Consider the following 24,215-nt stretch of genomic DNA (forward strand, 5'->3'; position numbering starts at 1 on the left):
ATTGGTAAGACACTGGATGTCATACAGAAAAAAAAAAATCCCAAATATCCAGGGAATACTTCACATTTGATTTAATGATGAAAGCAGAAATTGAAAGCAATTAGGGAACTGAAATATAATTTCTCAGAATGGCTTTCGTCCATCTAAGCATCTCTTGCCTAGAATTCTAAAAGTAAATTGTTTTTTCTGCCCCGAGTCTCTCAATTTTTCTATCCATACTTCTATCATCCAGCAAATATTTGTTAAGCTACTCAGTAAGTACAAGTCACTCCTCTATGCCCTGGGAATGCTGCAGATATAATTATTCATTCCTTCTAAAAACCTCCACTGATTTCCCACTGATTACAGAAGAAAGTCCATACTCATTGGCAAAGCAACCACCATCTTTCACCATCTGAGTCAAATTTTTATCCAGAGTTCATTTCCCACCATTCCTTTAGGTCAGTAGATATCACATATTTTGGTCTTAGGACCTGTTCACACGCTTAAAAGTTGTCGAAGACCCCAAAGAGCTTTTTTGTGCGTGTGGATTACATCTATCAATATTTACCATAGTCAAAATCAAAACTGGAAACTTTAAAAATCTTTATTTCTGAAATCACTTTTGCACATGGAACATTCCCTGGGATAGACCATATATTACACCACAAATATGTGGCATAATAAATTTAAAAGGAATGAAGCTTTAATAAATTTAAAAGGAATGAAATCATACAGAGTATATTCTCCAACAAAAGTGAAATGAAATTAGAAACCAATAACGGAAGGAAATTGGCGATATTAAAAAATATGTGGAAACTAAACAAAACACTTCTAATAACCAATGGGTCAAAGAAGAAATCACAAGGGACATTAGATAATCCTTGGAGATAAATTAAAATGAAAACACAATATACCAAAACTTATGGGATGCAGTGAAAGCAGCAGGTCATTTATAGCTGTACATGCCAATTCTAAAAAAAGATCTAAGGGCACCAACCTAATCTTTCACCTTAAAAAACTAGAAAAAGAAGAGTAACTTAAGTCCAAAGCAAGAAGGGGAAAAAAATAAATAAATAAAGAGTAGGGCAGAAATAAACACAACAGAGAATTTTTTTAAATCAAGCTGATTCTTTGAAAATACAACAAATTGACAAACTTTTACTTTAGAATGACCAAGAAAACAGAGAAGATTGAAATTACTAAAATTAGGAAGAAAGAATAAAATAGCCCATTATTGGATGTACAATGAAAGGGAATATTTTCTCACATTCGGTAGGTGGTCTATTTGCTGTGTTGATTGTTCCCTTGGCTATGTAGACGCCTTTTAATTTAATCAAGCCCCGTTTATTTTTGTTGTTGCTGTGATTGCCATTGACGTCTTCATAAATTCTTTGCCTAGGTTTATAGCTACTACTGGGTATTTACCCAAATGAAAAAAAAAAAAGTCAGTTTAGCAAAAAGACACTTGCAATCAAATGTTTATAGCAGCACAATTCACAATCGCAAAGATGTGGAATCAAATCAACCCAAGTGCCCACAAATTCATGAGTGGGCTAATAAAATGTGGTATATGTGCACCATGGAGTACTACTCGGCCATGAAAAATGAATTAATACCTTTTGTAACAATCTGGATGGAACTGGAGACCATTCTCCTAAGTGAAATATCGCAAGAATGGAAAAACAAACACCACATGTATTCACTATTAAATTGGAACTAACGGAACAGCGCTCATGTGCACAATAGGAAGTAAAACTCAACGGAAATCAAACAGGAGGGAGGGGGAGGAGAGGGGTGGGTGAAAACATACCTAACGGGTACCATGAACACTGTCTGGGAGATGGGCCCATCCGCTCCTCCCCTCTCCCCCCTGCTTGATTTCCAACGAGTTTTGCTTCCTCTGTGCACACGTGTGCTCATCGGTTAGTTCCAATTTAATAGTGAGTCCATGTGGTATCACACTGACTATACGAATAGAGAAATTAATCTCTTAAAACTTTTTTGCAAAGATGAAATACAGCATGCTTGGAAAAAAATAAAATAAATAAAGGAGTTTCCTAACCCTTTATTCGAGGGTGAGGGAACATAAATACAGATTAGAATAAACTATATAATGGCAAAGGATGTAATAGATTCCAAATACTTTACTATCACTAAAGTGCACAACGTGATATTTTACCTATAAAGATGGTATGTATAGGAAAATTCAAACTGTGGAGTTCCCTGAGTCATCGTCTAGGACATATGGCTTTCATTTAACTTTTTTTTCCCCCCTTAGAGACGAGGTCTTGAGGTCTCACTATGTTGCCAAAGCTAGACTCGAACTTCTGGGCCCGAGCGAGCCTCCTTAGCCTCTGGAGTAGCTCAGACTACAGGTGTGTGCCACCACACCTGGCTTAATTTTTTCACTCATAGCCAAAAGCATTTATCTAATGCTTTCTAAATCAAATATATAAAATAATTGCAAAGAAAAAATAGGTTAATCTAACAATGTAATAAAAAGCCATAAAACTTGCACAGCTGACTAATTTTATTTATCATCTAATTTGAAGAAAACCCTTCTCAAAGAATTTAGACTCACATTGGAGTCTATAAATATTTTTTTCACTCACTGGTTTTGTTTCTGAGCTTTTAGAAAAATCTCATGAAAACAACTAGAATTCTGGAATACAGCTGCCCTTATTAGCATTCCAAAAAATTAAAGCTCTGATCTGCCTTGGCCAGGAACACTCCAGAAATAATGGAATCCAGCTTTCACTTGGAAGATTAACATGCTTAAAAGTGTAGTTTAAAGCTGTTCTCATTGGACAAACCATCTATATCTCTTTATCAAATCAAAAGGATAATCATTCAATGCTAAAAAATAATACAATACATTTACTTTAAGGAAAGGCATTGCTCCTTAAATCTGTCAAACACTACTGCGCTAAAGCTCTTTGTTCCTATTTTCAAAATTGAATGGTCCACAGTTTAATGAGCCTCGTGGAGATAATGATGATCGCTTTTACTGGGCACTGAGTACATGCCAGAAATTGTCTTTAACATCCTTTGTTTCCTTTTATCTCTGCAATGGCCCTAGGAACACCATTATCTTCACCATTTTTAGATGAGGAAACTGAGGCAGAGAACTTAAATAACCTGCCCCAGTCACTCCATTAGCAAGTGGCACACCTGGATTTGAATCAGTACCAGTTCTTGATGCTCTTAAAGCGTAAGGAAACTTTTTCTTAGTCATTTTCTTCCACATACATAACTGTGACTCTCTTTCTCTGTTTCATACACAAGATCGAGTAACGTGCCTCGAAACAAATAAAGAAGATTTTATACAGCTGAGTTTGAAACCCACATATTACATACTCCATATGCATGTGTTCTTGAATAGGCTGAACATACTTGTACTAACCCACCTGTAGCAAAGAAAATATTCAGGGCAACCTTGAGTAAAATAGAGCGATTGCACGTTTAGCTTGGGTCTCAATCTAAAATCCTAGTTAGTCGGATACACATGGCTTTGGGGAGAATTCTGTATTCCTTAGAAATGGGCTCCAAAATTCCAAATTCCTACCCAAGAAGTAGTCCATAGGCAATTGGAACCTCTCCTTTCCCTAATAAGATAAAAAAAAAAAAAAAAAAAAAAAAAAACCCCAAGAGCTTGAGGGTAGCCCAGCTAATTAGGTTTTTGTCAAACAATAGCCCTTTTCTTTAAATCTGTGGCTTCTCACCCAGATGATAAAAAGCAATCTCAGTTCAAGACTTGCTTAATTGGTTTGCACCCTCAGAGAGACCTCCAGGACTCCTCCTGCATAGCCTCACATCAGAGCAGAGAGACAATTCTTTGCCTTTCAGCAAAGCACAGTTCTTCCAAGATTTATGCACGTCTTTCATGTTCGCCCATTGAATTCAACCGAAAAGCTTTGCTCCTTTTAGCTTCCACTACCTTCTCTGCGGAAAGCACAGCTTTGGAAACTCGTCCATGTCAAAGGAAGTTTGTTTACCCTTAGAGAAGTCCAGCAAAATTAACAGTGAGGCAATTCTTTTGTACCCTTTGGCAGTCCCTATGGCTAAGAGCCCCAAATCACAATAGCCCCAGTCACCCAAACTTGAAAAGCAAGACTTAAAAAAAAAAAAAAATAGCAATATTAAAATCTTTCCACTTTAAAATGTTAGCTTTTTATATATTCTACTGGTACTCATGAAACCCACCAATTAAGCAAGCCCCTAATGGAGCAAGTACTGCCGTGTTTCGTAAAATATATGGTGACGTAATTTTAGACCTAAAAATATTAACGATCATTTTTTTTCCAACTGCTTCATTTTTTCCAGAGACTTAATCTGAGGCCCGGAGGCTTCAAATGTCTTTTCCAATTAGTAGCAGGGTGGGTCCAGCTAAATAATCTTCTCAATTATTTTCTAGTGTTCCAATAAGAACTGTGTAGAAAGAAAAGGATTAAAAAAAAAAAAAAAAAAACCTCGGTCACATTACATGGCAAATCTGACTCTAAGAGACCGTGCGGATGAGAAATTGACTAGAAAAGGAAGTACAGTAAACAGGACTTAATCAAATAAGCGTTTCATTCTCTGAGTGATCGCACACTGTCATAATGACACATTGACATGAATCCCCCTTTCACTAGAGCTATTTTGCCCCATAGGGTGGATCAGATTCACCCCATTGGTGAAACACCCCTTATTTTGCAGAGCATGGTGGCTGGATTATTGGCAGGGCAGTAATCAACCGGTGAGTTCACATCTGCTAGGTTAGCAAACAAATACCATGGAAACGAAGATAAATTTAGTAAGCAACTAAACCTTCATCTTTTTATTATATTTCAAGTAATAAACATCAGCAGTTCAGGAAACAAGTCTCTGTGTGCTCGCCAACCCCCAGGCTGCGGGCCAGTACCGGTCCGTGGCCTGTTAGGAACCGGGCTGCCCAGCAGGAGGTGAGTGGTGGAGGAAGGAGCTTCATCTGTATTTACAGCCGCTCCCCATCTCTGGCATCACTGCATAAGCTCCGCCTCCTGTCAGATCAGCAGTGACATTAGATTCTCATAGGAGCATGAACCCTGCTGCAAACTGTGCATGCGAGGGACCTAGGTTGTGGCTCCTTATGAGAATCTAACGCCTGATGGTCTGAGCTGGAGCTGAGGCGGGGATGCGAGCGCTGGGGAGCGGCTGCAAATACAGATTGTCATCAGCAGAGAGGTTTGACCGCACGATAAACGTCATGCACTTGAATCACTCCCAAACCATCCTCCTCTCCAATCCCGCTGCCCTGGTCCGTGCAAAAACTGTCCTCCGTGAAACTGGTGCCTAAAAGTCTGGGGACTGCCGTGCCAGCCCTCTTAGCCATCCAGCTGGACATCAGCCACGTGAGACGGAGCCCTGGAAGGAGGCTGTGGCTCGGGCAGGGTGGCCACAGCCATGCGGCGGTGCAGCTGCTCCCAGAGCCATTGCACACGTCCCTGCTCCAGAGCAGAGGCTTCATTAAAGAGACTTCAGGCAACAGAAGAAAATTCTCTGGCTTCCAGCCACATACGCTAGCAACAAATAAAAGAGACCGTGGAAGGGTAAAAATGTGGGCACAAGACAGCTCTCCTTCCCCGAGGGCCGGAGACTTCCTGGTAACTAGAGAAAAAAATGCATCTAACTGGATTCAACTCTCCTCGTCCTTTTTCCAATCCAAAAGGAGGTTTTGCAAAGACAGCAAAGAAGGCGTTTAAAAGACATTAATATTGAAACTAATAATCATAATCATCTTATATAAAATACAATTCTTTGACAGTACAACTACGGAAAAAGCTAAGTTCTCTCTCTTGCTTTGCCCAGGTACTAAGTAGCTATGTGGCTGTTTATACCTTGGCCAGACATGTAGATTGTCATTTACATCAAAAGACTTCACCATCGTTATTGGGGATGCCATGGTTTTAATCTGCACCCGGAGGGCAGTTAAATACTTTCTGATGGAATCTTTTCTTGTGTCTGCCTCAGAGTGAGGCTTTCCTGGGAAGTTCTAAGAAGCACGCAGAGTGCCTAAGGACAGAGATGGGGGCAAAACCCAGGAACAGGCCGGGCGTGGTGGCTCACGCCTGTCATCCTAGCACTCTGGGAGGCCGAGGCGGGAGGATCGCTCGAGGTCAGGAGTTCGAGACCAACCTGAGCAAGAGTAAGACCCCGTCTCTACTAAAAAATAGAAAGAAATGATCTGGACAGCTAAAAATATATATAGAAAAAAACGAGCCGGGCACGGTGGCGCATGCCTGTAGTACCAGCTACTCGGGAGGCTGAGGCAGGAGGATCGCTTGAGCCCAGGAGTTGGAGGTTGCTGTCAGCGAGGCTGACGCCACGGCACTCTAGCCCGGGCAACAGAGCGAGATTCTGTCTCCAAAAAAAAAAAAAAAAAAAAAAGAATGGTTTCCTCTATGGAGCATTTACAAATCCACACTGCTCCCCCCTTCTCCAGAGAAGTGCCCGTTCCTCCTTTTGGGTACCCCAATCTTCATCACATACAGCTCTAACATGGTCTCTATAACACTGCAGTCCTTATTTTCGCGCAGGTACATCTCCCTGTACTAGAATCTAAGCTTCTGGGGGACAGGAACTGTACACAAATCATTTCAGCCTCTCTTGTGCCTCACATTATTCCTGGCATATATTTGGGGATTATCCAATGCTTGCTGCTGGATGAATGGATGACACTTACATATAATTAAGGTATTTATTTCTGCACCACCTTGTGGCCATTCCTAGAAACGGCACCTTCTCCAAAATTCTCAAATCCTGTGAATTAAGAAACATTTCCCTTTTCTCCTATATTTCCCCCACTCCCAACTATCCAAAATACTCATAAAGATGGAAGACTCAACTGATTAGGTAACTTATGATACAAGCTAATTTTTTAATAACTGAAATTCAAGAACAATAAAGCTCAGGGAATCAACCTTTCTCGAGTTGTTCTGTAATTAGTAAAGGAAACAATTGTGTGGATACTGGTGAGACAAAAGCTTCTTCTTTTAAGAGTTTCTTTAAGGAAACTAAATTCTTTTTTTTTTTTTTTTTTGAGACAGAGTCTCACTCTGTTGCCTGGGCTAGAGTTGAGTGCCATGGCGTCAGCCTAGCTCACAGCAACCTCAAACTCCTGGACTCAAGCAATCCTCCTGCCTCAGCCTCCCAAATAGCTGGGACTACAGGCATGTGCCACCATGCCCGGCTAATTTTTTCTATATATAATTTTAGTTGGCCAGATAATTTCTTTCTATTTTTAGTAGAGACGGGGTCTCGCTCTTGCTCAGGCTGGTCTCAAACTCCTGACCTCGAGGGATCCACCCGCCTCGGCCTCCCAGAGTGCTAGGATTACAGGCGTGAGCCACCGTGCCCGGCAGGAAACTAAATTCTTGAACTCCTGGCCTCCAGTGATCCTCCTGCCTCGGCCTCTCAAAGTGCTGGGATTACAGCCGCTGCAGTCGGCCTAAGGAAACTAAATTCTAGATGTTTCCAGAGTGCTGGCTGGACTTTCTATCATATGTTTTATGCCATCGTGCAAAATCAATTCAAGCTTCCTTTTATACATAACAGAGACAAATAGAAGTCATTGTAAATAAACATTTTAATGTCCAAGAAGAGGGGCCCACAAATTGGCTTTAAATATTACATGCATCCAAATGCTTTCTTTTCAAATCAGTGAGCCCCAATGACCATCTATCTTTCCTCCAAATTCGTGCTTAATTTCTTCCAATGCTTTCTTGATCGAGGCCACGTGTTATCTTAGGAGCATTATTAGTGTCAATCCGTCTCCCATTCCAATACTCTCACTTGGGATCCACCAAGCAAAAGGATCATCTTATCCAACAAGGAATTCATCAGAAGGCTTTATAATAGGATATATGGAAACACTGATTCATTTATAGAAATTCTAAATTAGGAAATATAGAAATTTTTTTGTTTTTTTAAAAAAGAATCACATCTTAGCCTAGAAATTTAATCTCAAACATATTAAATAACTCCTGCTATTCTAACATTATGAATCAAGTCATAAATTTACTGATGATTTACTGTGTGCTTAGCCTATAAGAGACACATAGGGGAAGGATAGAAAGACATAAGAAGTATAAGAATTCCTCCTGCCCTCAAAAAAATTAGTTGGAAAGTTAAAAAAAAAAATGAACAATTTGAAAACAACCAAGCTCTTAATTTTAAACAGTGGTTTTTAAGTCCAATCTGAGACATGTGGTCTAGAGTACTCAAGGAGCCATCTGGGAGAGAGAGATGGAAGTTGAGTTAGAAATTGAAGGATATGAAGAGTCAAGAGTTTGCTTTTCAGGGAAAAAAACACCCACTTGGGCAAAAGTGTCTGTAACACTGAGAATGGTGTATTCCAAAAACATCGTCTTTCTAAGGTGCTGTTTGGGCGCTGGAGGATGCAAAAGGATATTACACATTAGAGTGATGGAGGAGACTTACACGCCGTTCTCTGGGTCATGCAAAAGACCAGAGATTTATGGACAACTTTCTGTAGGAAGCAAACCAGAAGCAGAGGAGAACATGTAAGGATTTGACAAACCTTTTCAAGGGTGCTAAGGTTCACCATAGGTTAGTGGTAGCGCAATTCAAGAAGAGACAAGTAAAAGAAGCATTTTGAAGAAAAACAATTGCATTTTAATAGTCAACTTTGTAGCATACGAGGAAGTCGAATCAACACTGTAACAGAGCAGGTGGGGAGGAGGGTGGCTTTGAGACGAATGTGACCCACATGGACTTGAGGTGACAGGGGGATATCTGGATAGAAACATCCACGGAAGGTGTAGGAGAAATGGTCTTCCCACTCCCGACGTTTCCTCGGCGTGGATGGCTGTGCGGAGTGTAACCGCCTTGGTCACCTTCCATGTCCTGGTTCGCTCGTCCCCACGTGAGCATGACGGAGGCAGTTGGGTGCAAGAGCTGCACAGGGGACGCACGGGCCCTTCCTCTCCCCTTATCTGTGGGTGGCAGCTGCCAGCAAGGAGTGTGTTCTGCTCTCCCCCACCTGGCTTAAGTTTCAGAGCAGCCTGTCTGATTTTATATTCAGTGTTAGCACATCCATTTTCCACAACCAAAAGCCACCGTTTCCATTTTCAGCTTCATTAGTAATAAAGATGGCATTTCAGTCTTTGTCTTGCTCCTCGTGGATCCCTTAACTGGTTCGGATCTTGGGTATGGAGGGTGAAGGCTATCCGTTGGTCCCCTTCAAACCTCAGTTATGTCCTGCGGGTGAAGCCACCATAGGCAGAGTTGCTGATCTGAGAACTGTTCAGAGTTGAAACTAAATCTCCTAAGAGTGAGCTGGGTGTAGAGAAACCAGAGAAGATGGCAGAGAGAGGAATGACCAAAGAGTCACCAAAGCATCCCCAAGCAGAGACCGGCACAGGCGAAGCCAGGAAAATGACACACTGTGAAAGAACAACAACTAACCCTGTACTAAGGTTCTCCAGAAAAACAGAACAATAGGATGGATGGATGGATGGACGGATGGATGGATGGATGGATGGATGGACGGATGGATGGATGGATGGACGGATGGATGGATGGATGGACGGACAGATGGATGGATGGATAGATAGATGTGGGAATTGGCTCACATGAATATGGAGGCCAAGAAGCCCCCGAATTATGCCATCTGCAAGTTGGAGACTCTTCAGTCCAAGTTCAAAGGGAGATGATGGTGTCTTTGGTGACTTTGGCACAGCCTGCAGCCAAAGTCCCAACAATGAAAATGAGAGGTGAAAGGTCTGCTGGTATAAATCCTAGAGGCCAAAGGCCAAGAACCAGGAGCCCCAGTGTCCCAGGGCAGGAGATGGGATGTCCCAGCTCAAAGAAAGAGAGAATTCACCCTTCCTCCACCTTTTTGTTCCACGCACGTTCTCAACAGATTGGATGACGCTCGCCCATCTTGGTCAGGGCAGATCTTCTTTACTCAGTCTACAGGCGCAAATGCTCACCTCTTCCAGAAAACCCTCAGACGCTCCGAGAAATAAAGCTTACCAGGAATAATGTTTCCTAGCTATCTGGGCATCCCGGAACCCACTCCACTTGTCACATAAAATTAACCACCACAACCCTGTTTGACTGAACTATGGAATCTGTGGGAGGATTAGAAGAAGGGAACAATAAACATAAATCTGGAAAGGTCAGTTAGAGATGCACCTTCAAGACATTCAGACATTTCTGGACAGCAATGAGAAACTCTCAGTATTCTGAACAGATCTATGAGTAGACATTGGCCACTTTTTTCTTAAGAACCATATCCTAGAGGCATCATACTGACCAGCCTAGGAAGGGAAGGGATATGGAATAATAGGAAGAAACATAAACCCAGCGAGGAGTGATAAACAGGTGTATGCAGTGAGATGAGAGGGAGAGAGGATGAGAGCTTGCGAGAACCACTGTAGGATCAAATGGGCTTAGGCAACTACTCATTCAAAGGCACAAGAGTAAAGAAAGATAATTTAAAGATTTCCAACTTAGAAACCTGGATAACACAATGACTAATAGTGTCATTAAAAGAAATAGAGGGCCGGGCGCGGTGGCTCATGCTTGTAATCCTAGCACTCTGGGAGGCCGAGGCGGGAGGATCACTCGAGTTCAGGAGTTCGAGACCAGCCTGAGCAAGAGCGAGACCCCGTCTCTGCTAAAACTAGAAAGAAATTATATGGACAACTAAAAATATATATAGAAAAAATTAGCCGGGCATGGTGGTTCATGCCTGTAGTCCCAGCTGCTCGGGAGGCTGAGGCAGGAGGATCGCTTGAGCCCAGGAGTTGGAGGTTGCTGTGAACTAGGCTGACACCACAGCACTCTAGCCTGGGCAACAGAGCGAGACTCTGTCTCAAAAAACAAACAAACACACACACAAACAAAAAAAGAAATAGAGAAGAGGAGGAATTTGCTGGAGGGCTGAGGGGAGCAGATGTTGAGCTTGGTTTTGTCGCACATATACACACCCTACACCTAGTGCCAAAATGTCCTCCATAAAAATAGCAGATTATGTTGTCAACTCTGAACGCTTGAATACATCAATTTGTCTTACATGGCACTTTTTTGGGACAGTGCCCCACTTTCACTTTGGCCTCCCTGCAGATGCTCCCGCAAATCCCTCACATGGTTCAGTAAACATGGACTATGAAACAACATTCTGGCCCACTGATGCCAAAACAAAACACTCCGGGACAAATGCAATGTCGCAGATTGTTTCACAGTCCAGCAGCTGCTAGTTCATGTCCAGCGTCAGAAGACCGCTCCTTTCTATTACAAAACATCGTCTGCACATCCATCCAACTCTTGGTCCAGTCTTCATGGGAAGGGGAGTCAGAGCCAAGGAAATGGGTTGACCTTTATTTTTCTACTTTAAGTTCATTTTGATCCAATTTGATGCAATTCAATGTAATAGACATCTATTTCATGTCTCGTTTTGCCAGGCACTCAATATTACAGGTAAGTCACGACTCACACCTTCAAGGAGCTCAAAGTCCAACAGATGAGACAACTACATACATAAATAAATCTAATAATAAAAGTTATATGATAGGCCGGGCGTGGTGGCTCACGCCTGTAATCCCAGCACTCTGGGAGGCTGAGGCAGGTGGATCGCTCGAGGTCAGGAGTTCAAGACCAGCCTGAGCAAGAGCGAGACCCCGTCTCTACTAAAAATAGAAAGAAATTAGCTGGCCAACTAAAAATATATATAGAAAAAATTAGCTGGGCATGGTGGCGCATGCCTGTAGTCCCAGCTACTTGGGAGGCTGAGGCAGGAGGATCGCTTGAGCCAAGGAGTCTGAGGTTGCTGTGAGCTAGGCTGACGTCACGGCACTCTAGCCAGGGCAAAAGAGTGAGACTGTGTCTCCAAAAAAAAAAAAGAAGAAGAAGAAGAAGTAAGAGGAGATGGAGAAAAATATCTTGAGAGTCAGACTCACTTTCTTCTATGTAGGCTTGCCAAAACCCCTACACATGAGGCAAAGCAAAGCTAGGGTGACTCAAAGGAATCAGAAACCAACCAGGAGGGCGTATTTGCCACCCTGGACCTGGCCGGATACCCCCATCAGCCACAATGACAAAGTCAGGAAGCTCAAGGTTAAGTTTTGATCCCAACCCCAGAACTACCGATATTAAGACAAACATCTCAGGAAAATCTCCCAGATTTAAAAATAATTTTTGGGAATCCCCATTCCTGCAAACTCTTTTTCAGTAAATATTTGCACATGGACAAGCATTTCCAAGCTGACACTGGGGGTGTCTCTATGACATGGCAGCAATAGAACATCCACGCGGGCACGAAAGAAGGGAAGTGGGTGGCGGTTAATTTCCCAGAAGACAAGCTATTTGCATCTATGAGGTCTCTGCAGTCACCCCACTCTGGTTCAACCTTCCCGTCCCCAGGAGAGGGCTCCAGGTGCGTGCCCTTCTGTAATTGGTTTCTATTCTCCCACTTTCCTCTTAGGTCATCATTTTCTGGGATAATTGGTGTCTGTAAATTCTCACTGGAGTCAGTTTCCTTCTACTAAAACGGAACTGAAATTGCAAACTAAGGAAGAAATATATCCTACGTTTAACTAACGTCGCCCCTTGTCGTTTAGTAACTTGTGCTATCTGCTTCATTCTATAGTGAAATAGACAAAGAAAAGGCAAAAAACACCTAAGTATAGGACGTTCACCAATAGGTGAGCCCCATCTTCAGATAATGATTATACTAATCGATTCTAGTTCATTTACGCTAATAATTAGGCAACGTATGCTACATACATTCTTCTTGTTTACTTGCTAGTGAAATTTTATACCCACGTTAATTTAAGTACAGATTTTGCCCCCAAAAAAGTTGGAGAGCTTTGCGATTTTGTTAGCGTAATGGGATTTCATGAGTCACTATTTACCTTTCTACGGCTGCACTCCTGACTTAGGATATGTCATCACAGAGGTGACATAAACTGACGGTGATGTAATAAATTTGCCTCTGAAATGTCCTGCTGTGTTTAGCGTGAAGATGAGTTGAATATATCGCTCCTTATGTTACACAGTAAACCCCTTCCGATATCCCATGAGAGAAATGTCTCCCTGATCCCGGTTCTGGGAATAGCTCTGTTTCATGTCAGCAACTGACATCATAATGTTATAATTACTGCAAATCAAATCACCAATTGCTTCCTTCATTGGCACCCAGCAAACTCGGCACCAAGGCAATCTCCTCGCCCTGCAAGTGCATGAAGTTTTATGGCGTATGTTTTTCAGAACTAGGCCCATTCCTAAATCCATTTGACTTTCCAACCCTTACCTTCCCTTTGCCTCGGTTATCTTCCCTATTTTCATTGAGTGTTTTCCTTGCTCTGACTCTATCTTTGAGAATTTCTCAAATTTTCAGTAGGGAAAGGATACAAATGGATGGCCCAGCTGATGGATTATTGAAAAACACGCCGGGTATCGTTAGGATTTCCATCCTAAGTCATCCATTTGCAGACACTGGTACAGGTCCTGCCAAGGGAAAAGCCAGGCCCCACGAGGGGTATCGTGATGGCCTTCGCCCTCAAGAACTTGACTTTGGCCAGTGTAGTCACAAGAGTCCTTATGTGAGAGGGGCAAAGAGGGTCAAAGAGGAAGAAGGTGATGTTGGAACAGAACCAGAGGTTGTAGCGACGTGCTGTGAAGGTGGAGGATGGGACCAGGAGCCAAGAAAAGCAGGCAATTCTGGAATTTGGAAAAAGCGAGAAAGGAAATCCTCCCCTAGACCTTTCAGAGAGACCACAGCCCTGCTGGCACCTTGGGTTCAGCCTAGTGAAACTCACCTGAAACTTCTGATCTCCAGACTGTAAGATACTAAATTTATCTTGTTTGAAGCCACTAAATTTGTGGAAATTCGTTACAGCCGCCAATAGGAAAATATCATTAATCTCTTCGTAGATAAAGGTAAAGAAATATCTCTTATGAATCCTAACTTTATTTTCAGAAGTTTAACACACTGACTGCCACCGTGGCCCCAGGGAAAAATTTTTTTTTCTAGTGTGGCAGTCAGCGTGTTAACGATTGCTTTATTCAGTGAGAACATTAAGAGAATCATCAGATACCTGAGGACACTAAAAATAATTCGGGGTGAGAGTTATTCACCTTTTACTTCAAACATGTCTTCGTCTATTGGATTGGTTTAATAAGAACCACGTATTATTTTTAATGGAAAATAACGAGTTTAAATTAACGAATAACTTGGGTTTGGATTTGCGGTGGGTTCTATAGTCATTCCTGACCTACATAAGATGTTCGTGTATCTTTCCATAGCTAGAAATAACCTTGCCTTCAGTAAGGCTACGAGTGCCAACACAGATAGGCAAGGGTGTTTGTTGAGTAGAAGAATGATGGTTTCCATAGCAAACCTGTACCTAAGGATGATTCAGTCAGTAAGACAATAATGTTTTGTGGGTCTAATTCTTCAAACAAGGAAGCCAGGGAAAAAAAGCCCAAATTATCAGGCCACTGGGCATAATTTCTAAGAACTCGCAGGCTCCTCATTTTCAGAATAAAAGAGAACAATCTCATTGTCAACTGATTTCCTTTTGATTCAAGACACCCTCCAATCTGTCTGCGTCCTGTCTGCCGTCTGGGTGGATGTGCAAAAGCATGACACAGCTCTTGAAAAAGATCTCGAGTCAAATAACTCTTCACGTTGGAAGCTCAGACTCGGCTCAGATGTGTTTTTCCTTCTTCACATTTTGAAAACTTGCTATTAGTCACCCACATTGACTGAACACACAACGTGAAAGCCTTCAGACACCCCGTCTGAAATGAAACTTTAGAAAAAGAAATTGAAAGGTTGTCCAGCCTCCTAAAGATGCGCTGTGAGTTTTCTCTTGTGGCACACACTTGCTCAGAGACTAACACGCTTTGGCTTTGTCTCTAAAAATAGCATCTGCAGTCTTCACTTCAGACAGTGAAGGTGAAGGACCAGACCTGCCGTGAAAGGGGTTTTCATATGCATCTAGAACGAAGGGTGTAATTTCTTCTCTAAGACAGAAAAAAAAACAGCCCCTGAAGGTATTTAAGAAGGCAGTTGTGGCCGGGTGCAGTGGCTCACGCCTGTAATCCTAGCACTCTGGGAGGCCGAGGCGGGTGGATCGCTCGAGGTCAGGAGTTCGAGACCAGCCTGAGCAAGAGCAAGACCCCCGTCTCTACTGAAAATAGAAAGAAATGATTTAGACAGCTAAAAAAAAAAAAAAATATATATATATATATATATATATAGAAAAAATTAGCCGGGCATGGTGGAGCATGCCTGTAGTCCCAGCTACTCGGGAGACTGAGGCAGGAGGATCGCTTGAGCCCAGGAGTTTGAGGCTGCTGTGAGCGAGGCTGACACCACAGCACTCTAGCCCGGGCAACAGAGCGAGACTCTGTCTCAAAAAAAAAATAAATAAATAAACAAATAAATAAAATAAAAAGACATTACTAAAGATCGAAAAAGACTTCATATTACAGTTACCATATTTGGACCCATTATGACTCCTAAGTCAAACACAGTAACTGCAAAAAGACGTTTTTGAGAAAATCAGAGGAATTGGAAAATGAACTGAAAATATCAGATTATATTAAGAATTATTGTTAAGGTTCTGAGATGTGATAATGGCATTGGAAATCTTTATGGGTAAAATGACACGATAGCTAAGCTTCATCTTCACATACTCCAGATGAAAGAGAGAGCTACGGATGGAAGCTGATTTGCAAATGTATTTCTCATTATGGAAATTTTCCAACATACACAATAGCAGAGAAAATGATATAATAATCTTCGCGTACCCAACTTCAACATTTTGCCAATCTTGGTTCAAGCTATTCCTCCCCCTCACACTTTTTTCTTCTGGTATATTTCAAAGTAAAATCTCAAACATCAGAAAACATATTTCACTCATAAATAGTTCAGCCTGCGTCTCTGATTAAACATAACCACCCTGCCACTATCATACCTAACAAAGTTCATAATTCCTTAAAATTATCTCATACATAGTAGGAGCGTCAAAATATTGATATGTGTTTTGAAGCTGGGTAATGGATAGCTGGAGGTCCATCATGCATTCTAGCGTTGTGTATGTTGGAATTTCACAATGAAACATTTTTTTAAATAATAAGGCAAATTTGCATGTACTGATCGGGAAAAATCGGCAAGACACGTTAAATGAAAAAAGACCAGAGTAGGGTATGTAGGATGCTACAATTTGTGTCATATATGTATAGTCATGGAACTAAAAACAGCAGTAGTCTCTGAGGAAGAGAATTACAACACCAGGGAAGAAGGAAGACTTATTTATCTTGTTGTATCTTTCGAATTTCGGACAGTCTATTATGTATTTGAAAACATAAATCATTCATAAATTAAAAGAAAAAAAACAAAATATATAGTCACCTGGGTGTATCGTGTATCATCAAAACTAATCATTAGTGTAGCTGAGATCAGTCTCTGCTTAAACTAATCTAATTTTGACTTCCTACCAGATGTATGTCGCAAAATTGCCCTGACATCTCTAAAATCATAAATCTCCAGCCAGCTGTCCCACCCAATATCCAATATAGAGAGTCCTCTAGGTTTTAGAGCTACTGTGGCCTAAAGATTGGCATTTCCACTTCTTATTTTCTTCCCTTACCTGCTACTGCATGTTCGGCTCATTCTGGTTAAAACTTATGTTTCTATATTTCCTGTATTTCCTTCACTGTGAGAACCACAAAACCTCTCTCTGTTTGTTTCCTTGGTGGTTCAAACTGAAAGTAAGACCACCTCTCAAACTGTCCTGTGTCCAAATGAGATTAGCCATACTATCCAGCTCCTATAGACCATCCACCTGCTCGTCCTACCTGCTAGCTGTCTTTAGGGGGATTTGTCCACTTTTCAGCTTAAATTTTAAATAATTTAAACAGATGAGTGTCTACACACAAGTATATAGTTGTCTCTTTACAGTAACAATTTAGATTTAACTGAAGCAGCATATCAGAGCTCAGAAAGCAAAAATACATAATCCTTTTTGAATATTTTTTTCTAAATTTCTTCTTTTACAAATGGAAAATGAGGCAAGAGTGCCTAATGAGTAAAAGACTGTGGAATGTTATTCTCTGTGTGAAATTTTAGAGCAACAATTATTTTTAATAACATCTGGGCCAAATGTTCTTGCAGGACTTGGTTTATTCTGAAATTGAATATCATACAAGATCAGGATGAGGTATTTAAAATTCCACAGGATGATTCTACAAGTAACTTTATGATTAGAATGAATTTGCTTTTATACATAGCAACAAAGTTTTAGTAAGCATAGAATGTACAATAGAGAGAAACAATAGTCTTTTCTGGGCAAAAGAAAATAGTTACGTGACTATAAAATGATGCAACATCTACTTTTAAACCATTAGGGATGGTTTAATGTTTCCTTTATTATAAAACCCAGTGACACTAAGCCAGGAGGAAGAGGTATAAATTACAGAGCTGAACCCCCCACATCAAGGTGGGAAGAAGATTCAGTCATGTAGAACTTTCTAGAGTCCATCTTTTCACTAGCACTTAAAATGTCTGAGATTCCTACTTTGGAGTTTCACCCACTAAGCTCACCCTTTATAGCTGGGCCTTGCAGAAGGTGTTGGGTTTTGTGAACAAGCGACACCCTGTAACAGCTACGGTGCCTGGGAAGAAAATAGTGAATTTCTCTCCAGGAGCTTGGAGAAGTCTCAGGTGAGCAGACAACTGCCTACCCAAGTTAGGGAACAGGAAGTGATGCACAAAAAGAAGGAAATATAACAAATATGACATTGGCTTTTTCAGACCTTTAGTAATATTGTTCTGTGAAATATTTTTATTACTGAGTTCTGTTACATGGATGGCTTTCGGGAAGTCTCCAATCATCGTACTGCAAGTTAAACTGACTGCAAAGCTACCGTGTTCTAGATAAAGTTGGAAGGACTGATACGACACTCTAATACAAAAAAGTCCGTTACATTCTGGTATTTTCATTAAGAATTTGCTATGAGGACTGTCTTCCAGATCTCTAGAACGAACAGGCAGGTAAGTATTGCTTTTCGACACGTCCCCTAACTCTTAACCATATCACGCCACCGTTTATTCACATCATAAAATCTAATCCAAATGAAGGCAGGCATTTTCTCCTCATCTACAAGTCAACACCCCTTCCACAAAATCTGTGCATTGTGTCAAAGAGGTCTTTGTCACAACCTTTATGTGTGTGTAGTCCACCCTATAGAAATGCACAGTGGCAACAGTAGGAATAGTTCGTGAGACAGAGCCTTAGACGTAGAAAGACTTGGCTAAAATCTCAACTGACAATTCATGTGCTCTGGGGCAAGTTCATCTTACCATGCATGAAATTTCCAGAAATAAATGACATATGAGTAGAGGCCTTTGTATTATTACGTCTTATTATGGAAAGTGCTGAGCATATGGTAGTGATGAGGTTGGGACATGCTAACCCAAAACATGGCACCTTGGTATTTGAGGACACAGCAGAAGCAGGAAGGTTGACCTCTGACCTTCTCCCACCCTTCTCCCCTGAAGAAGGCCAAAAGAGAATTCTCTGGCCTTCCTCTGCAGTAGGTCAGAAGACTCTCGCGTGAGAAGTCCCCACCCCACATCTGGAGGAAAGGAGCGTCCCCATCTCTAAGGACACAGGGACAGAGAAGAATCTGAACACACAGGCCTTGCTCAGTTCCCCCAAGTATGTCACCGTCAGATCTTCCCCCTTGTGTCCAATCACCCATTTCTACAACTGTCCACTCTTTCTCTAAACCTAAGCATAAAAATGCGCGAGTTTACCTGTTTCCTGGGGCATCATTTCTGAAGACTCCCATGTCATGTAAAACTTAGATTAAATACGTTTGGTTTATGCTTTTCTTTGGTTAATCTTTTTTTTTTAATTATTATGGGTACATAATAATTTTTAATATATGACACTTAATTTATATATGATACATAATTTATGATACTGCCTCAAAAACCAGTTTAATTGGATGCAAAGGGCACAACCCAAATGGGATAGGATTAAGAGATAAGAAAGCTAACAGTGTCAACAAAACCCAATACTGGGCTGGGCGGGGTGGCTCACGCCTGTCATCCTAGCACTCTGGGAGGCCGAGGCGAGAGGATCGCTCGAGGTCAGGAGTTCGAGACCAGCCTGAGCAAGAGCAAGACCCCCATCTCTACTGAAAAATACAAATAAATTATTTGGACAGCTAAAAATATATAGAAAAAATTAGCCAGGCATGGTGACGCATGCCTGTAGTCCCAGCTACTCGGGAGGCTGAGGCAGGAGGATCACTTGAGCCCAGGAGTTGGAGGTTGCTGTGAGCGAGGCTGACACCACGGCACTCCAGCCCGGGCAATAGAGCGAGACCCTGTCTCAAAAAAAAAAAAAAAAAAGAAAAGAAAAGAAAGAAAAGCCAGCACGGGGTCTCGAATGATAGAATTTTCTTTTCAACTCAGGATAGAGGATATCTTTTCCTAAATGAAAATACACAGAACTGTTTTTCTACCACGTCCTCTCAAAGGCTGCGTTGTAGCTGCCTTTCCAAGTGTGGTTGTTGTGCAGCAGATTTTCATGGCTTCTTTTCCATGCTCAAGACAAAGGACAAAAGTATGCTGGAGACCAACATCCCATCCAAGGTCCAAAAGACAATAAATAAACACAGTTTTCCTAAGGAAGCCCTCCACCTACACAGTTTAGACAGTTGGGTATAAATTAGATTTAAGAGATTGTTCTAGAAAAAAAATCAGCATTAATCAAAATAGATTGGAGTACAGGAGGCTAAATCCATGATTAGAAAAATCCATCTATAACTTCCAGGGACCCGAAAGAGTCGTCTCAGATTTCACATTGAATCTGGCCAAGTCACCAGCACGGTAAACAGTAGCATCTGGCTTTCACGGGGGATGGTGTATACAATGGGCTGATCCATGACTTGAGTCCACTTTGGACATTTAGATGGATGGGCTAAGAGCCCGGCGTGTTATAATAACCCTGAAAAGCTTTTGGCTCTGGCTGTGAACACATTAGCATTAACTTAAACCTGTTGTTTTGTTTACAACAAGAGATACTTACTGGTGCTTTCTACCTAAATGGAATCAGTTAAAGGCACCCAAGACCTTAAAGGGTGACATTTACAAAATGGGTACAAGCCGCTATTCACTGCGCTGAGCCCATATGAGCCTCTACTGAACTTTTTTTGCATCCTATTTTTGCATTTCCTCTTAGTTACATCTATTGAAAATAAATGGTGTCTTCATTTGGTGTTTCTGTCTGTCTACATTAGAAACATTAACACCTACTATATCCCCTTCCTGGTTTTTTTCCCCCACCTCCACAACCTGAAGCTTAAAATAAGCATCCGTTTGGAGAGTTCCCTGAAGATGTCACCATTTAGAAATGTCACACATACAGCCATTTGTTTCTGAGCTAGAGAGGGCAGGCTGTTTAGAACAGAGTTCCAATTATTCTTGTTGAAACCACTCAAAGCTACCAGAACTAATTTCTCCCAATGTATCACTATAGTTTAATGTCAACAGTGAAAAGATGGCCTCCCTGGACAGGAGAAACTGATTATTGTTCATCAAGGATATAATCAGAGGACCTCTGTATTGTAGACGAGGTTTCCAAAAAATGTAATTAGACGACACCCAATCTCATTGTGTGTTTATTGCTTTTACAAACAGCGTCAACGTAGATGAATCTCATGTGACATTTATTCGTATCTATGTTGATTTCAAGCAAATATGTGACTCTCCCCCTTACCGAAATTAGACTGAACAATTAACAGATGGGCATTCTAACGACATTATGGAACAGCGTAACGTTGGATTGCTTTTAAATCTCATTATACTCGTGAGCAGGCATTGCAATGTTCCATATGTTTGTTCTATCATTCAATCAACAAGTATTTTCTGAAAATCTCTTGTGGGTCTAGCATTAATCTAAATAGAGAAAAATTCATCCGAAATTTTATTTTATATTAAATGGCTTTTAAGTGGTTTTAAATGGATCACCTTGAATAAGCCCGCGTGAAGAAAGAATATTATATGCCTGGGAAAACCACCCAAATAGAATGAAGCTGCTAAATGTTCTCGTGGTGATTCACCATAAGTGAGCAACAGCCCCCCTGTTAGTTAGGCCACCCCCATGCCAGTTAGCCAAGGTCGGGCAGCTCCAACAATCTGGTATTTGCAGTCTCATCAGATGACAAACAAAGACCACACACGCGCAACTCTCCTAAGAAAACAGAAATTAAATTTCTTTGTAAAGACCTTCCAATCTATTCCAAGACATTTCTCAGGGAGGCAGGGTGAAATTGCAGTGATTTTACTATTCTGGTCATACCGAAGCATTTTATAATAAAATGAAAAATAACCTGAAATTGAAGAAAATGCCAGATTTTGTAAGAAAATGTTTTCTCCTTAGGCTGCTTGATTACAGAAGGAGCACTGGACTGGGAGTCAGAGAGACCGAGGTTCTGGTCCTGACTCCTCGTCACTCATCAGATGCGTAACTCTGGCCAGTAAAATACAGCGCTGAGATGTCTGTCTGTCCAAAGTTCTGTTCTAGCGCTAAGTCACTAACCGCAAGTGGCTTCCGTGAAAAGCAGAAATCTGGGGTGTAGACAGCCCCTCTGCATCACACACAGCAGCTTAATGTGACGATTAAAACAAGAAGGAAATACAAAGACATTAAACAGAGTTTATGCCAGTGAGACGGGAACATAAATAACTTTCTTCCATTTCTTTTCTTGTTACTAGATTCATATTTAAAGAAAAGGAATGCTAAAACCCCCCATAAGTGGGCATCTCTCCCCTAAAAAGCTGACGGTGTGTGTCTGCAGAGAAAGGAGGGCTCCTTGGTTTTATGATCGAGGAATCGCTGGTCCCCAAGCAGGGTCACCATTTTATCAGGGTCCCCTTTCGGAGAGAGTTTTTGGCATGCGGCCAAAAAAGGGGGTGTGGTCGAGGCGCAGAGAGAGAGAGAGAGGGCTGGGTCAGGAAGAGGACCCCTGAACCCCACACACTGGGCTCCAGGAGATGGCTAACAAGAATGCAAAAACACAAGCAGTGAGAGAGATCCTCTCCAGGGTAAATCTAGCTTCACTCAACAGTATGGACCGAGGACAAGGCAGGGCGAGGGGTGGGGTCTTCCATTTTTCTGTGGCTTCCTTTTTACATGGCGTGCACCTGGGACAGACCCAAAGGCTGAATTGGAACTGTCTCTGCCCTCGTGTTTATGCAGCTCGGTGGAAGAGAACGACAAGCGAATAATCCGCGTTCACAACACCATGGGTGGGGCAGGCTCTTTTCAGCTATTTGGTGTTCCATGACTTAAACCATCTACTGCAAAAGGTTTAGACCTTCATACCATCACCTTTCCCACCCGAAAGTTTCAATGCCTAAATGTTTCTGGAATCAGTCTTTGGCCCCAAAGCCTACAGTCTATGCAGAGACTCACAGAAAAGACTTAGGGGGGAAAAAGAAAGAATAAAGATTTTTCTCCATGCTTAAAGACACAGCCTAATTAGTCGTCTTTCAAAAGGACACCATGCACCTTGACTTAAACTCTATCAGGTGTTCACAGGAACGTGCCAGGGCAAATAAACAATCTGCTCGTTTAAATTCCCCTTTCTGTCTCCTTCCAGCCACACACGTTTTATTTGCAGTCTCTAAAACCAATTTAGTGTTGTACGCCCAGAAGGAACAGTGAGATGTTATTGGATTTAGTCCCTCGCTCTGCAAAAAGGCCACACCTAAGATATCAGCAGAGGTGAGAATCATTCCTGATACATGAGAATGGGAATGCCGTGCTTGCTACCAGCAAAAAATAAGCTAAAATAAAAAATAAGTGCAGTGCTTATAAATCTGTATCTCTCAGACTTCTCTCCACTCTTTAATCAGGCTTTTGAAGCAGGAAAGACAATTCACTCGCTGGGAAAAGGGAGGGACAAGAGAACTCCATCATTCTTTACTGCCAGCACCTGTTCTCCCAGCTGACACCACCTAATATAAATTTGGACCATAAAAAAAGCAACATATTAACAGCACTGCTGTTTACCGAAAACTAAGCAAATCTCTTCCCTGCTGGTGCACCCCGCTTTCTCTCTCGCCACCTACTCACTCACAGCAGAGAAGGGGTGGTGGCCACTAAATGCTTCTCCGGCACAGAGACAGCCAACGTCTTAACACAGGTGGCGATTCTTAAACCAAGAGAGCCACCACCCTCGGTCCCCGCTCCCTGCTCACCATCGGGAGGATCACTCTGAGTCTGGGAATCTGGAAATCGATTCCCTCTACCCAGATCTAAAAAAATCTGCCCTACAATGACAAAAATAGAAAATGTAAATCAGAAAAAAACACATCCCAGGGAGAACAAACGGAAATCAGGGGTGGGGGACATTTGCACCTCAGTGCTGCCTTGGAACCCCAGGATGGCTCCCAAAGCGACACCGCCCAGCCCAGACCCCGGGAGGCGGTTTTACAAAGGGCTTCCAGCACCCCTAGCAACGCCGACACCTCCTCCCGCTTCCCACATGCTCCGAATAAAAGACCTCCTTTGCACACTTACTGCCAGCAGCAGCTTCTCTGTGTCTGCAACGTGCCCGGGAGTCACGCAGCAGCAGGAGGGGCCCCGGAGGAGGGCAAGCCCCAGAGTCCCCCCAGCTTCCCAGCAGGCTGAGGTCTGCGAGGCTGCAGCCCAGGAACTGACTTTCCCATTCCAGCCCCGGACTGGAATCCATGTGCTTCCAGCGGGCCAGTCCCAGCTACCCGCAGAGCACCACATGATCTGCTCTGACATCAGATCAGCCAGACGTGACAGCCCATCCGCCGGCCTCTTCCCCACGCCTGGCTTGCAGCGTGTGGGTGCCTTCGGCTTGCATTTCACCAGGTGGGACAGAGTAGGGCATTGTTGCTTTCTCAAAAAAATAATAATATTTATTATTTTTTTTTTTTTGCCTGGTTCCGTCTGTTTTTAACAGAAGAAGAAGGAAAAAAAAACAGAACCAAAAAAAAAAAAAAAAAAGGCAAGAAAAGCACTTGGATTTGTTTGCAGCCTAAATGGATCAGATGTAACTAGAGCTCCACGCCCGGTTTGGGGAAGCTGAGGAAACGGACTTACAGACCTAGACAGACAGGCAGATGAGCAGGCAGGAATCAGAACCGCCCATGCATCTTGCATTCATGCATTCGGTGGCCATTTATTGAT

At 42.1% G+C, this 24,215-nt stretch overlaps 1 protein-coding gene across 29 annotated transcripts in view; it reads right to left on the minus strand.

The window, feature by feature from the left end:
- ANK2 (ankyrin 2) overlaps positions 1-23,745 on the minus strand; it is a 386,902-nt gene extending 363,157 nt beyond the window's left edge. For 25 of the 29 annotated variants that reach the window (XM_069459132.1, XM_069459141.1, XM_069459144.1 and 22 more), the window contains exon 1: positions 23,577-23,745. The gene's annotated coding sequence lies outside the window, so the exon portion shown is untranslated. Of the gene's footprint in view, positions 1-3,740; positions 3,887-23,576 lie in introns of those variants that run through there. The other 4 variants (XM_069459139.1, XM_069459137.1, XM_069459146.1 and 1 more) reach the window with 1 other exon arrangement.
- Between the last annotated feature and the right edge of the window lie 470 nt (positions 23,746-24,215).

The sequence above is a fragment of the Eulemur rufifrons genome, chromosome 26 (genome assembly GCF_041146395.1).
Source record: "Eulemur rufifrons isolate Redbay chromosome 26, OSU_ERuf_1, whole genome shotgun sequence".
In the NCBI taxonomy this organism is placed as follows: domain Eukaryota; kingdom Metazoa; phylum Chordata; class Mammalia; order Primates; family Lemuridae; genus Eulemur; species Eulemur rufifrons.